This window comes from Panthera tigris, chromosome E3, assembly GCF_018350195.1.
Source record: "Panthera tigris isolate Pti1 chromosome E3, P.tigris_Pti1_mat1.1, whole genome shotgun sequence".
Taxonomy (NCBI): domain Eukaryota; kingdom Metazoa; phylum Chordata; class Mammalia; order Carnivora; family Felidae; genus Panthera; species Panthera tigris.
In genome coordinates, this window is record NC_056675.1 from 15865690 (window position 1) to 15878093 (window position 12404).

Below are 12404 nucleotides of genomic sequence, written 5' to 3' on the forward strand. Positions count from 1 at the left end.
TCTCCCAAGGGAAGGCTGCCCAAAAGGACCTTGTGCAATGAAATAATCCAGCCAACAAAGCTGGGCTAGTCAATGACTGAAACTCTTCCCTAGCCTGTCCCCACTCAGGGCCTCCCTGTAGCTCTCCTAACTTGAGACTGCATAAGGAGTCTCATTCTTCGCTACCCAAAGTATAAAAACCTAGAAAATGGCTTTTTTTTTTCCGTAACAGCTGGCTTTTTAGGAAGGACCGTGTACTATATACGAAGGCCCAGAGCATGAGCAAGCCCTGTGTGTCTTCCATGGGGAAATGTCCTGTTGAACACAGAGCTGTTAGGTCTAGAGCTCAGAAGGAAACTAGCAAAAACTTTTGAAGGTGTAAGTAGTTGAGGTTGAAGTCTTTGAGGTTAAGTCACCCAGGGAGAGTCCAGAATAGAAAGACTTACTTGGTGCTTACCAGGTGCCACCGAGTTGATCTCAGCTCTTCACAGGGTGTGCTAGTTAATCCCCTCAAGATTCCATGAGGATGTGTGCGTTAGTATGCTCTCATTTACTTCCCTCAGGAATTCTCAGAGTTAAGTACAATGATCAGCCCATTTCACACAGAGGAAAGTGAAGCTCAGAAACGAGTTACAACGTGTCAAAGCCAGGGTGCTCCCTCTTCTCTGGCCAACTCCCAACACTCATGTGCACCAGCACTACCCCAACTTTACCTCTCAGTTTTAGGACCTGCAACAACCGGGATGCCTCCCTGTTCTGCGCTAGATACTTTAGATGCACCAAAGTGGAAAGTATAGGGGAGAGAGGCCAGGCGAAACTTTCATTCTTCTGAGGCAAATCCCATGCAGTGTTCAGTCCTCTGCTGAAATGGCTGTTGTCCATTGTCTGAACAGTCCTGGACCCTCAAGCTGGCAATGAGGATGAACACAGAAGGTTTGTCTATGGTCAAGGCCTTGAAGGAAACACTGACAAAGCCCAGTGAGGTTGTGATCATTTTTAGCATCTCAGGAGCAGGAATTGTAGACCCGTGGTGACTTCTAATCATGGGTTGTATTCCTGGGGACCCACAGGAATAAGGCAGTCATGTGTGATAGTTATAGATGTGGGCTCTGTGGCCACCCAGACTGAGTTAAATCCAGTACCTACCTTACAGAGTTGTTGTGTTTAGAATAGCATCTGGCAAATGGCAAGCATGAAAAAAAATGTTATCTATTATCTCCCAAAAATCCAAAGCAAGGAAATAAGATTTTGAACAAAGAAAGCTTTAAGTATATGATGACGTATGGATGTCATCTACTTCCCCTTACTGTGGATATACTGTCCACCTTCTTGGAAAACTCATGAAGCCTTTCACTACCCACCTTACCTTGGAACAGTTGACATGAGTAGAGTTAAAGGCTTCTAGTGAGGAAGAAAATGAGTTACATGGCAGTGCACGATTTGAAGAGTGGGGTGGGAATGAGTGGCCAGCCCCATTCAAGGGCATTTTCCTGGAGTCTCTCCATATGCTAGGCAGAATAATGGTCCCCCAAAGATGTCCCAACCCTAATCCTCTAGAACCTGAAGATATGTTACCACATACGCCCAAACGAACTTTACAGATGTGATCAAGGTTATAGATCTTACGATGGGAAGACTATCCAGAATCATTTGGATGGGCCCAACCTAAGCACATGGGTCCCTTTAAAGAGGAGAATCTTTCCCAGTTGACAGAGTTAGAGGAAGGTGTAACGATGGAAGAAGAGTCCGAGAGATGCAACTTTCCTGGTTTTGAAGCTGGAGGAAGGGGCCATGAGCCAAGGAATATAGGTTGCCTCTAGAAACCAGAAAAGGCAAGGAAACAGATTCTCCACTAAGCCTCCAGAAGGGACTGAAGCCCTGCCAACATCTTAATTTTAACCCAGTAAGAGCCACGTGAGGCTTCTAACCTAATAGAAATATGAGATAATAAATCTGTGGGAGTTGTGTGGGCATTTGTTATAGCAGCAATGAAAAACGAATAAACTCCCATACAATTCCTTTATTCTATGCAGACTCTCTTGCTTATTCACTGTCCCCAATCCCAAAAATCCCTCAAATGACTCCTAGATAGATCCAGGTGTCTCACGGTATCATGTGTGTGCACATGCACACACACACACGTGAGCACAGGCAGAGCTCTGGGACCCTCTCTTGTGGCTGCCACTGAACTTGTTGCAGTGATGGCAGCAGAGCAAGGTGCAATTGTCCCCAGGTGCTGAGGCTTGGCCTCCTACCTGACACCATTGCTGCAGATGTCTTAGGCTACTTTAGCTTATTTTCATTCCCTGGCTGCTGGAGTCTGTGGGGCCAGGTGCAGGGACAGTCAGCATGTAAGGCATATTTAAGAGTCTCTTATGTTCTGCCCTCCTCCCTGCTTTTATATTATTTTTCCTCCCCTTTTCCTATGTCCATCTGTTTTGTATCTTAAGTTCCACATATAAGTGAGGTCATATAATATTTGTCTTTCTCTAATTTCACTTAGCATCATACACTCTAGTTCCATCCACACTGTTGCAAATGGCAAGATTTCATTCTTTTTGATTGCCAAGTAATACTCCATATATACCCCATACTCCATATATCTGGTATATATATATATATATATATATATATATATATATATATACCAGAACAAACTGAGGGTCGCTGGAGGAGTTGTGGGTGGGGGGATGGGCTAAATGGACAAGGGGCATTAAGGAGGTCACTTGTTGGGATGAGCCCTGGGTGTTATACATAGGGGATGAATCACTGGATTCTACTCCCAAAATCATTATTGCTCTATATGCTAACTTGGATGTAAGTTTCATTAATGAATGAATGAATGAATGAATGATGAATGAATGAATTTTAATTTTTTTTAACATTTATTTATTTTTGAAAGACAGAGAGAGGCAGAGCATGAGCAGGAGAGGGGGAGAGAGACAGACAGACAGAATCCGAAGGAGGTTCCAGGCTCTGAGCTGTTTGTTAGCACAGAGCCCGACGTGGGCCTCGAACTCACGAACCACGAGACCATGACCTGAGCCAAAGTCGGATACTCAACCGACTGAGCCACCCGGGAGCCCCTGAATTAATTAATTTTATTATTTATTTATTTATTTATTTATCTTTTTAAAACATAGGGGCGCAGGTGTTCCCTTTGTTGTTGTTGTTGTTGTTTTAATTTATTTTTAATGTTTATTTATTTTTGAGAGAGAGACCGAGCATGAGTGGGGAAGGGTCAGAGAGAGATGGAGACACAGAATCTGCACAGGCTCTAGGCTCTGAGCTGTCAGCACAGAGCCAGACGCGGGGCTCGAACTCACAGACCGTAAGATCTTGACCTGAGCCGAAGTCGGAAGCTCAACCGACTGAGCCACCCAGGTGCCCCTTAATTAATTTTAAAAAATAATGTAACACATAGTTCTCTGCCTTTCAACCAAGCCGGAGCCTTCACTCTGCACTCTTGGGAGGAAATGTTTTTCTGGAGGCTCCTTGGTGTCAGTGAGCCCCCATTCCCAGCCCAGGCAACCTAAGCCCGAGACCTGGGGCCTCTACCATGTGCTTACATAGTTCTCTGAAACTTATATAGTTCTCTGAAAAGTGCTGGTATTTAGTAAGTACTACATAAGAGAGCTTATGAACAAATATCCTACATATTTTCTATCTTTTGTCTAGTGTGATTTACATAGCATAGGGATTAGGAACACAGATGCTAGGGGTAACTGGGTGACTCAGTCAGTTGAGCATCCCACCTTAGCTCAGGTCATGATCTCATGGTTTGTGAGTACAAGCCCTGCATTGGGCTCACTACTGTCAGTGTGGAGCCAGCTTCAGATCCTCTGTCTCCCTCTCTCTCTACTCTTCCCCCACTCACACTCTCTCAAAAATAAATTTTAAAATTTTGGAGACAAAAAAAAAAAGAACACAGATTCTAGGGTCAGACTGCTGGCCTTAGTTTGGATTCTGTCTGCACCACCTAGTAACTTTATGAGTTGGGGCAAGTCACTTAATCTTCTAAGCATCTAATCCTCTAAATTTCCCTACCTGTAAAGTAGCGATAATTGTGTTTACCTTCTAAGAAGATTAAATGTGATGATAAACATGCAGCGGTTTTAAAGCATGTCTGCAAATTGTTTGGACACTCTTCCTTCATGGGCTGGAGACTAATTCCCCCCACCTTGAATATGGCCTGGACTTGTGCCTCATTTGTAATGAATAGAAAGCAGTGGAAGGGGGGCACCTGGGTGGCTCAATGGTCAAGCCTCCAACTCTTGATTTTGGCTCAGGTCCTGATCTCACAGCTCGTGAATTGGAGCCCCACATCAGGCTCTGTGCTGACAGTGCGGAGCCTGCTTGGGATTCTCTCTCCCTCTTTCTCTGCTCCCCTGATCTCAAGCACATGTGCACTTTCTCTCCTTCTCTCTCAAAATAAATTAATTAATAAAAAAAAAAAGGCAGTGAAAGTGACACTACATGGCTTTTGAGGCTGGGGCAGAAAAAGCTATGCAGCTCTCATCAGACTCTCTCAGGACGTGGGTTTTAAAGTCCTGAGTCACCCCATAAGAAGTGTAGCTACCTTCACACCATTAGGCTGGAGGCACCACATGGAGAGATCATACAATTATACAAACTGTTGCAGTCCCCAGCCATTTGAATCATCCCATCCCTGGCATCAGACTTGTGACTGATGAAGAAGTTTTTGAAATGACCCCAGGTCCATACAACTGTATGAGAAACCTTTAGCCAGAACCTCTTAGCTAAGCCCATTCAAACTCCAGAATGATCAAAAGTAATAATTATCGCAGTTGTTGTTTTGTAATTTGGGATGTTTTGTTACACAGTGATAGATAACTGATGTGCATGTTCAAGTACCTTGAACGTGAAAAGCACTGAATAAATAGTTGTCCTAATTATTATTATTATTTCAAACTAGCATCATCCTGGCCCGTTAGGCCTTCCTTTATTAATAATGGCAACTACCATTCACTGAGTACTTAGCATAAATCAGGCATTATACGTATATGATTTCTTCTTCACTCAATGTTCAAGGCATGGGTATCATTATTCCCTTTTTACTGAACCTCCAAGAGGGTAAGTACTTACCTGCGGCTACACTCAAGGAGCACTGTGGCTTAGATTCAACCCTGGCTCCTCTGACTCTCAGAACCTGTCATAAAGTGTACTCCAGAATAGTTAACTGCCACTTGAGTCCTTCTAAAGTGCTGCCAGGAGTGAGTCCACTGCCCAGGCTGGGCCACCAACAGCTGTCTCCACAAAGAGCTAGTGAGATTGGGCTCTTGTCAAGCCTTGCACCATTCTTTCAGGCTGTCTCCCGCATACTCAACACCAGGTATGTATGGTCAATCTTAATTCAGCAAATGAAGAGTACAGCAACCCACAGGCCTCAAGACTACTTGTGCAACTTTTGTATTCACCACAGGGACTGGAAAAACAATTGATTGTCATTTAAGATTTAGTGGTGTCCCGGGCCACCTGGGTGGCTCACGGTTGAGTGTCACCCTCTTGGTTTCAGCTCAGGTCATGATCTCATGATTTCCTGAGTTCACACTTGATCTTAGCCAAAAGGCCGAGAAGCGATAATGATTTCCTGAGTTCAAGCCCCACGTTGGGCTCTGTGCTGGCAGTGCAGAGTCTCCTTGGGATTCTCTCTCTCCCTCTCTCTCTCTCTCTCTCTCTCTCCCTGCCTTTCCCTGTCTCTTTCAAAATAAATAAATAAACTTAAAAAAAAAAAGATTTAGTTGTGCTCCTATTGGTAAGTTCTTGTTAACTTGATCCCTCAGGTAATTAATTTCTGATGAATCAACGTCTTGGCATACCTATGTTATTGCTGTCCTGCACATAACATGAGCTTTGCGGCCAGACGGTTGGGATTCAATTCCCAGCTTGGCCACCTCCTAGCTGGGTATTGCTGGGAAAGTCACTCAATCCCTCCCAGACACAGTATCCTCATCAGTAGAATGGGAGTAATTATAGCATAGGCCACAAGAGCTGGTTGTGAAGATTTAAGGAGATAACCAATATGTTAGGTGTTTAGCAAGTGCCTGGCACACAGAGCTATTAGCTCTCATTGTTATTTGCTTATTGCCCTATTTATATAGAGAGAACACCTCAGCCTGCCTTTAAATTGTTTCCTTAACATTTTTTACTTTCCTCAGGCAGGAGTCTGTGCTTGGAATTTCCTAAGATGATGCTCAGGAGGCGTGATGAAGTAAGAACCTCTCCCTTTCCTCCTTGTCTCTCTCTTCTCCTGGGAGTTCAGTTATTGTCAATAATAGCAATGACAACACATGCACTGAATGCTGATTATGTAGCTGTAAGATCCAGTCTTGAACTGTGTATATATCATTAACTCAGATTCTCACAATAAATCATACAAGCTAGATATTTTTACTCATTTATTCATCGTTTTTTTCAATTAACGAATACTTACTGTGTTCCTTCAGTGATCTAGGTACTTGGAATACGTTAAAGAATAAGACAGACAGAAATCCCTGTTCACATTCTAGTGTGCAGGGACTACTGTAAATAAACAAACAGTAACAAACGTAGCAAGTCAAAGAGTGATAAGTGCTGTGGAGAAAAATAAAGGTGAGAAGGCAGAGAAAGAAGGAGAAGCAAATTTCTCCTTTAAACAAAGCAGTTAAGGGAAGTTCTCACTTTGTGAGAGGGTGACAGGTGGGCAGGGACATGAAGAAGGTGAGGAAGTGAGACATGGGGAGACTTGGGGCAACATTCCAGATAAGGGGAACAGCAGGGAGTATGAAGTATAAGGAAGCATAAAGCACAGAGGAACATGCCTGGATGTTTGAAGAACACAGGAAGCCAGTATGGCTGGAGTAGAGAGTGGCCGAGTGACAGGAGAGTCACAGGAGAGGAGGGTAGAGAGATACAAGGAAGGAGGGAGCAGGGCAGGTCACTGAGTTCTAGGCCACTGGAAAGACACTGGCTTTCACTCAGTGAAATGCAGAGCCCTCGAATAACAGCTTTGAGCCGAGAAATGGCATGATCTAGTTTAAATTATAAAAGGATCTCTCTGCCACCTGTGTTGAGAAGAGATCCTAGAAGAGCAAGGGTGGAAGCAAGGACAAGAATGGGAAGGCAAAATATCATGGTGCATGGTGGCTCAGTCCAGGAAGAAGCAGTGGAGTAGGGAGAAACTATCAGATTCTGGACGTAATTCCAAATAGATCCAACAGGATTATATGGCTGGATTTGGGTAGGAGGAAAAGCAGGGGTGAAGGATGACACTAAGGCTTTTGGTCTGAGCAATCAGATGGTGTTGCCGTTCAACAGAATGATGACCACATTTGGAAGGAAGATCAGGGATTCGGTTTTGAACATATTGACTTTTAGATGTCTTTTAGGGGTGCCTGGGTGGCTCATTTGGTTAAGCGTCCAGCTCTTGACTTGGGCTGAGGTCATGGGTTTGATCCCCACGCTTCATGGGTTTGATCCCCACATCAGGCTCTGCACTGGCAGTGTGGAGCCTGATTGGGATTCTCTCTCTCTCCCTCTCTCTCTGCCCCTCCCCCACTCATGTGCTCTGTCTCTCTCTCAAAATAAACTTTAAAAAAAATAGATGTCTTTTAAACATTAAAAAAAATCAGAAAGGCATTAGGATATAGAAGTTTCCCTCCACTTAATAAGTGGATAATAATAATAAGTGCTTATCAAGATGCTTATTAATGCTTAATTAATCAATGCACAATTAATTATGTTTATTATTAATTAATTTTAATTAATTATAATTTTAATTAATTATAATAATTAATTAATTACATCCCAGTGGCTGAGCTGGGATTTAAACCAAGATAAGTCTGACTCCACCATCCTTATCTTTTGTTTGTTTTTTTTTTTAATGTTTATTTATTTTTGAGAGAGAGACAGAAACCAAGCTCAAGCAGGGAGAGTTCGGAGAGGGAGGGAGACACAGAATCCGAAGCAGGCTCCAGGCTCTGAGCTGTCGGCACAGAGCCCGATATGGGGCTGGAACTCACGGACTGTGAGATCATGACCCGAGCTGAAGTCAGACACTTAACCGACTGAGCCACCCAGACACCCCCCATCCTTATCTTTTGTATTAAATATCAACCACAGGATTTTTGCTTTTGACCAAGATGGAGTCAGTTGGACCTGATTTACCGTCGCACATGAAACAACAACAAAAAAATTAAAAAGACAACATACACGAAACAAAGATTTTCAATGAAGGATGATGATTTCGGAAAGACAGGAAATAAAAGAAGGGAGCCTTATAATCATCCAGGTTACTATTTGGAGAAAGTTCTCTGGACATGATGTGGGGAGGCAGAACTGAGGCAGGGTCTGGCAGACTCCCTGAGTTGAGAAGGCAACGTGGGGAGCCGCGAGAGACAGAGGCCTCTAGAGTTCATAAAACAGAGTAACGGAGAGAAGAGAGCTACACAGAGGACTCCGAAGACATACAGAAGGTCCTCAAGTATTCAGTGGGTTACTGAATCAATGCATGCATGTGAGGAAAGTATCTGAATATGGGGAAAGAACAATCCAAAAGGATTAAAGGAAACAATGCTTATTCATGCCAGTCAGACTGGGAAAACTTATAATTCATTGAGTATTAAGGGAAGTCTTCTCTCATTAGCGGGAGATAATTAGCTCTAGACTGAGCATCGCTACTGACCTGTCTAGCAACTAACGAAAGCAAACCCAAAAGGATCAAACTGTTTCCAAGTTACCTAACTGCATCCCAGAGCAAAATTCAAAAAGATTTATCAGAATACAAAAATATCCACCACCTAACCAGATAAAGATCCAATGTTTAGCATCTGATCAAAGACCACTAGATGTGTAAAGAAGCAAGAAAATGTGACCGATAATGAACAGATTAATAAATCAGAGAAAGACATTAAAACGTGTATTATAACTGTATTCCATATGCTCAAAAAGCTAAGTTGAGGACTTGAATGTGTTGCAGGATTTTTTTGCCACAAAACCCAGGATGCATTGTCTCACCACTTCAAAGAATGAAGAAGTAGACAGAAACTGTGCAGCAGGCAAAAGTTTATCAGAGTTTAAGATTAGAAAGGAAGAATAGTAGAAAAGCTCTCTTTATAGAGAGGGGACATTCAAAAGTAAATGCCTGAGGACTATAGTCAAGGGTACTTGTTTTATAAGGTTCTGGTTGATGTGGGAAACAAAGGCAGAAGGAAATGGCAGCTAAAATTCAATTTCCTTATAACCTGCAGCCCATTGGCAAATACTTAAGGCAGACAGAGGTTTCTCCAGGAACTCCCTGCTATCTTAATGCTAATGCCTTGCTAGAGGAAAAAACAACCTGAGCTTGACAATAGCTAGGCCTCCAGAATCATGTGAGTCTTCTTTAGCATATGAAAATTTCATTGGAGGGGCGCCTGGTGACTCAGTAGGTTAAGCATCAGACTTCAGCTCAGGTCATGATCTGTTGGAGTTCGAACCCTGCATCTGACTCTGTGCTGACAGCCTGGAGCCTGCTTCAGATTCTGTGTCTCCCTCTCTTTGCTCTTCTCCTACTCATGCTCTCTCTCCCTCTCAAAAATAAATAAACAGAAAAAAAATCTCATTGGAAACTTCACCTTGAGTTCCCCACCCCACCCCCACCCCCACTAACTCCATAGTAGATAACCAGTCTCTCCTCATGATCCTGGGGCAGCTCTTCCTGCCCATGGGTCCTGTCCCCATACTTTAATAAAATCACCTTTTTGCACCAAAGACATCTTCAAGGATTTTTTCTTGGCTGTTGACTTCCTACCCCATTAACCCCACTATCACCCAAAAAAATCTCATCACTGGTCAGCCCTCCCCTGTCCTTTCCCCCTTGTTCCTTCTCAGGTTCTACCCTTATTGGCTTGATAACTCTGGGTCCTGGGTTGTCTATTCCCGATTGGCTCGTTTCCATTGTATGAGGGGTGGTCTATGGCCATACTTAGGTCTTTGGTCAAATTCCAGAGGGGAAACCTAGGGGGAGTAGGCGGGGTCTGTTACATTCTTAAGAGAAACCTACGCCTGAGGGAGCTTGCTGTGGTCAGACACTCCCAGCATTGTTCCAAAATAGGTGTTTTTCCTCACTCAGGGACCTCAGGCCTTAATCTTTCCCTCTCTGCCTACTGAATCCTATCTTTTCCTATCATAAACAGACACTTCTCCAGAGATGATACAGAAATGGCCAACAAGTAAAGCACCTGGGTGGCTCAGTCGGTTTGTTACAGCAAATACTTGGCGCCCAGGAAGGGACAAGCGACAGTACTTAGGGAATCAGAAAAGACTGCTGCCTGCCCAGTGAGTCATCTCCAAAAGCTGAGCATCCCACTCAGGTTTTACTGATCTTATATACATATGTGCTTCCGGGTGGGCGGGACTAGTATAGTCAAGCTTCTGGTTCCTGTCTGCTAGATGATGCAAGAGGCAAGCTAGATTGCAGAAGTCAAAGGCATGCAAAGGGAGTTTCTGGCCTTGGATATCTGGCTGGCCCTTTTTATTTGCATTCACCAGCTTTCCTTTTCAGGTTAAGTGTCCAACTTTGGCTCAGGTAATGTTCTCACGGTTTGTGAGTTCGAGCACCGTGTAGGGATCTGTGCTGACAGCTCAGAGCCTGGAGCCTATTTGGGATACTGTGTCTCCCCCTCTCTCTGCCTCTCCCCCACTCACGCTCTGTCTCTCTCTTTCAAAAAAATACTAAACATTATTTTTAAGAAAAGCCCAAACCAAACTTCTAGAGTTGAAAACTAAAACATTTGAGGGTTTTTTGTTTTGTTTTGTTTTTTGTTTTGTTTTTTTGCTGCATCCACCATGAGAAGGAAGATCATTCTCAAGAAGACCTTCAGCATTCCAGAAAACATTGACATCACTCTGAAGGGCTATACTATTAGTTACTGTGAAGGCCCCCAGAGGAAACCTGTGAAAGGACTTCAACTACATCAATGTAGAACTCAGTTTCCTTGGAAAGAAAAAGTAGAGGCTCTGAGTTGACAAATGGTGGGGAAATATAAAGGAAGTGGCTACTGTTCACGCTATCGTAGTCATGTACAAAAAACATGGTCAAGAGTGTTAAACAGTGTTTCCATTACAAGATGAAGTCTGTATTGAGTTTTTCTGGGGGTGATGGTGGGGTGGTGGGGTCCAGAGCCAACAGCCAAGAAAGAATTCTTGAAGATGTCTTTGGTGCAAAAAGGTGATTTTATTAAAGCACAGGACAGGACCCAGGGGCAGGAAGAGCTGCCGCAAGACCATGAAAAGAAACTGGTTATCTAATAGGGAGTTGGGGGAGGTAAAGTCAAGGTGAAGCTTCCAATGAGATTTTCATATGCTAAAGAAGACTCCCAGGATACTGGAGGCCTAGCTGTTGTCAAGCTAAGGTTGGTTTTCCTTCTGGCAAAGCATTAGCATTAAGATAGCAGGGAGTTCCTGGAGAAACCTCTGCTTGCCTCAAGTATTGGCCAGCAGGCTGCAGGTTATAAGGAAATTTAATTTTATTTGCCATTTCCTTCTGTCTTTGTTTCCCACATCATGTGTATGTTCACTTTCCCATCAATGTTGTTATTCAGGAGAATGATTCTCTTGTTGAAATATGAAATACATCTGTTTGCTGGGTTCAGATGAGGTCAGGCATTGCCTGTTCAGTATCTCCCCAGAAAGATGAGTTAATTCTTGAAGGAAATGACATTGAACTTACATCAAATTCAGCTGCTTTGATTCAGCAACCCACAAGAGTTAAAAATAAGGATATCAGAAAATTTCTGGATGGTATCTGTTTCTGAGAAAGAAGAAGTTCAGCAGGCTAATGAATAAGACCTAAGTTAGTTCAGCTACAGAAACCACAAGATGCCAGATTTTTCAGACTTCTTTGTGATATTTTAAAGATGCACTAACAGCTGTGTGTTAAAAAAAGAAAAGGAAAGAAAACTACAAAATTGGAGATACTGAATTGGATGGACAGGAGATTAGATATTATAGACGGAAAGACTGGTGAATTAAGGACATAAAAATAGGCACCATCCAAAATGAAACACAGAAAGAAATAGAATCTCCCAAAATAAAAGAGCATCAATGAGTTGTGGGACACTTCATGCTTATGTACAAATAATTGGAGTATCTAAAAAAGAGGAGAAAGAAGAGGGTGGAAAGATCTCTTAATATTAAAAATTATAAATCTACAGACCTAAGATGCTCAACAATCTCCAGCACAAGAAAAATGAAGAAAACTGCACCAAGGTGTATCAAAATCAATGATACAGAAAAAAATCTTAAAAGCAGCTGGAGGGAAGGGCGCCTGGGTGGCTCAGTCGGCTGAGCTTCCCACTTTTGGTTTTAGCTCAGGTCATGATCCCAGAGTTGTGGGATAGAGCCCCATGCACTGAGCATGGAGCTTGCTTAGGATTCTCTCTCTC

General features: G+C 43.1%; 1 pseudogene; it reads left to right on the forward strand.

The window, feature by feature from the left end:
• Positions 1 to 10806: 10806 nt before the first annotated feature.
• Positions 10807 to 11805, forward strand: LOC102969245 (annotated as a pseudogene).
• Positions 11806 to 12404: the final 599 nt, after the last annotated feature.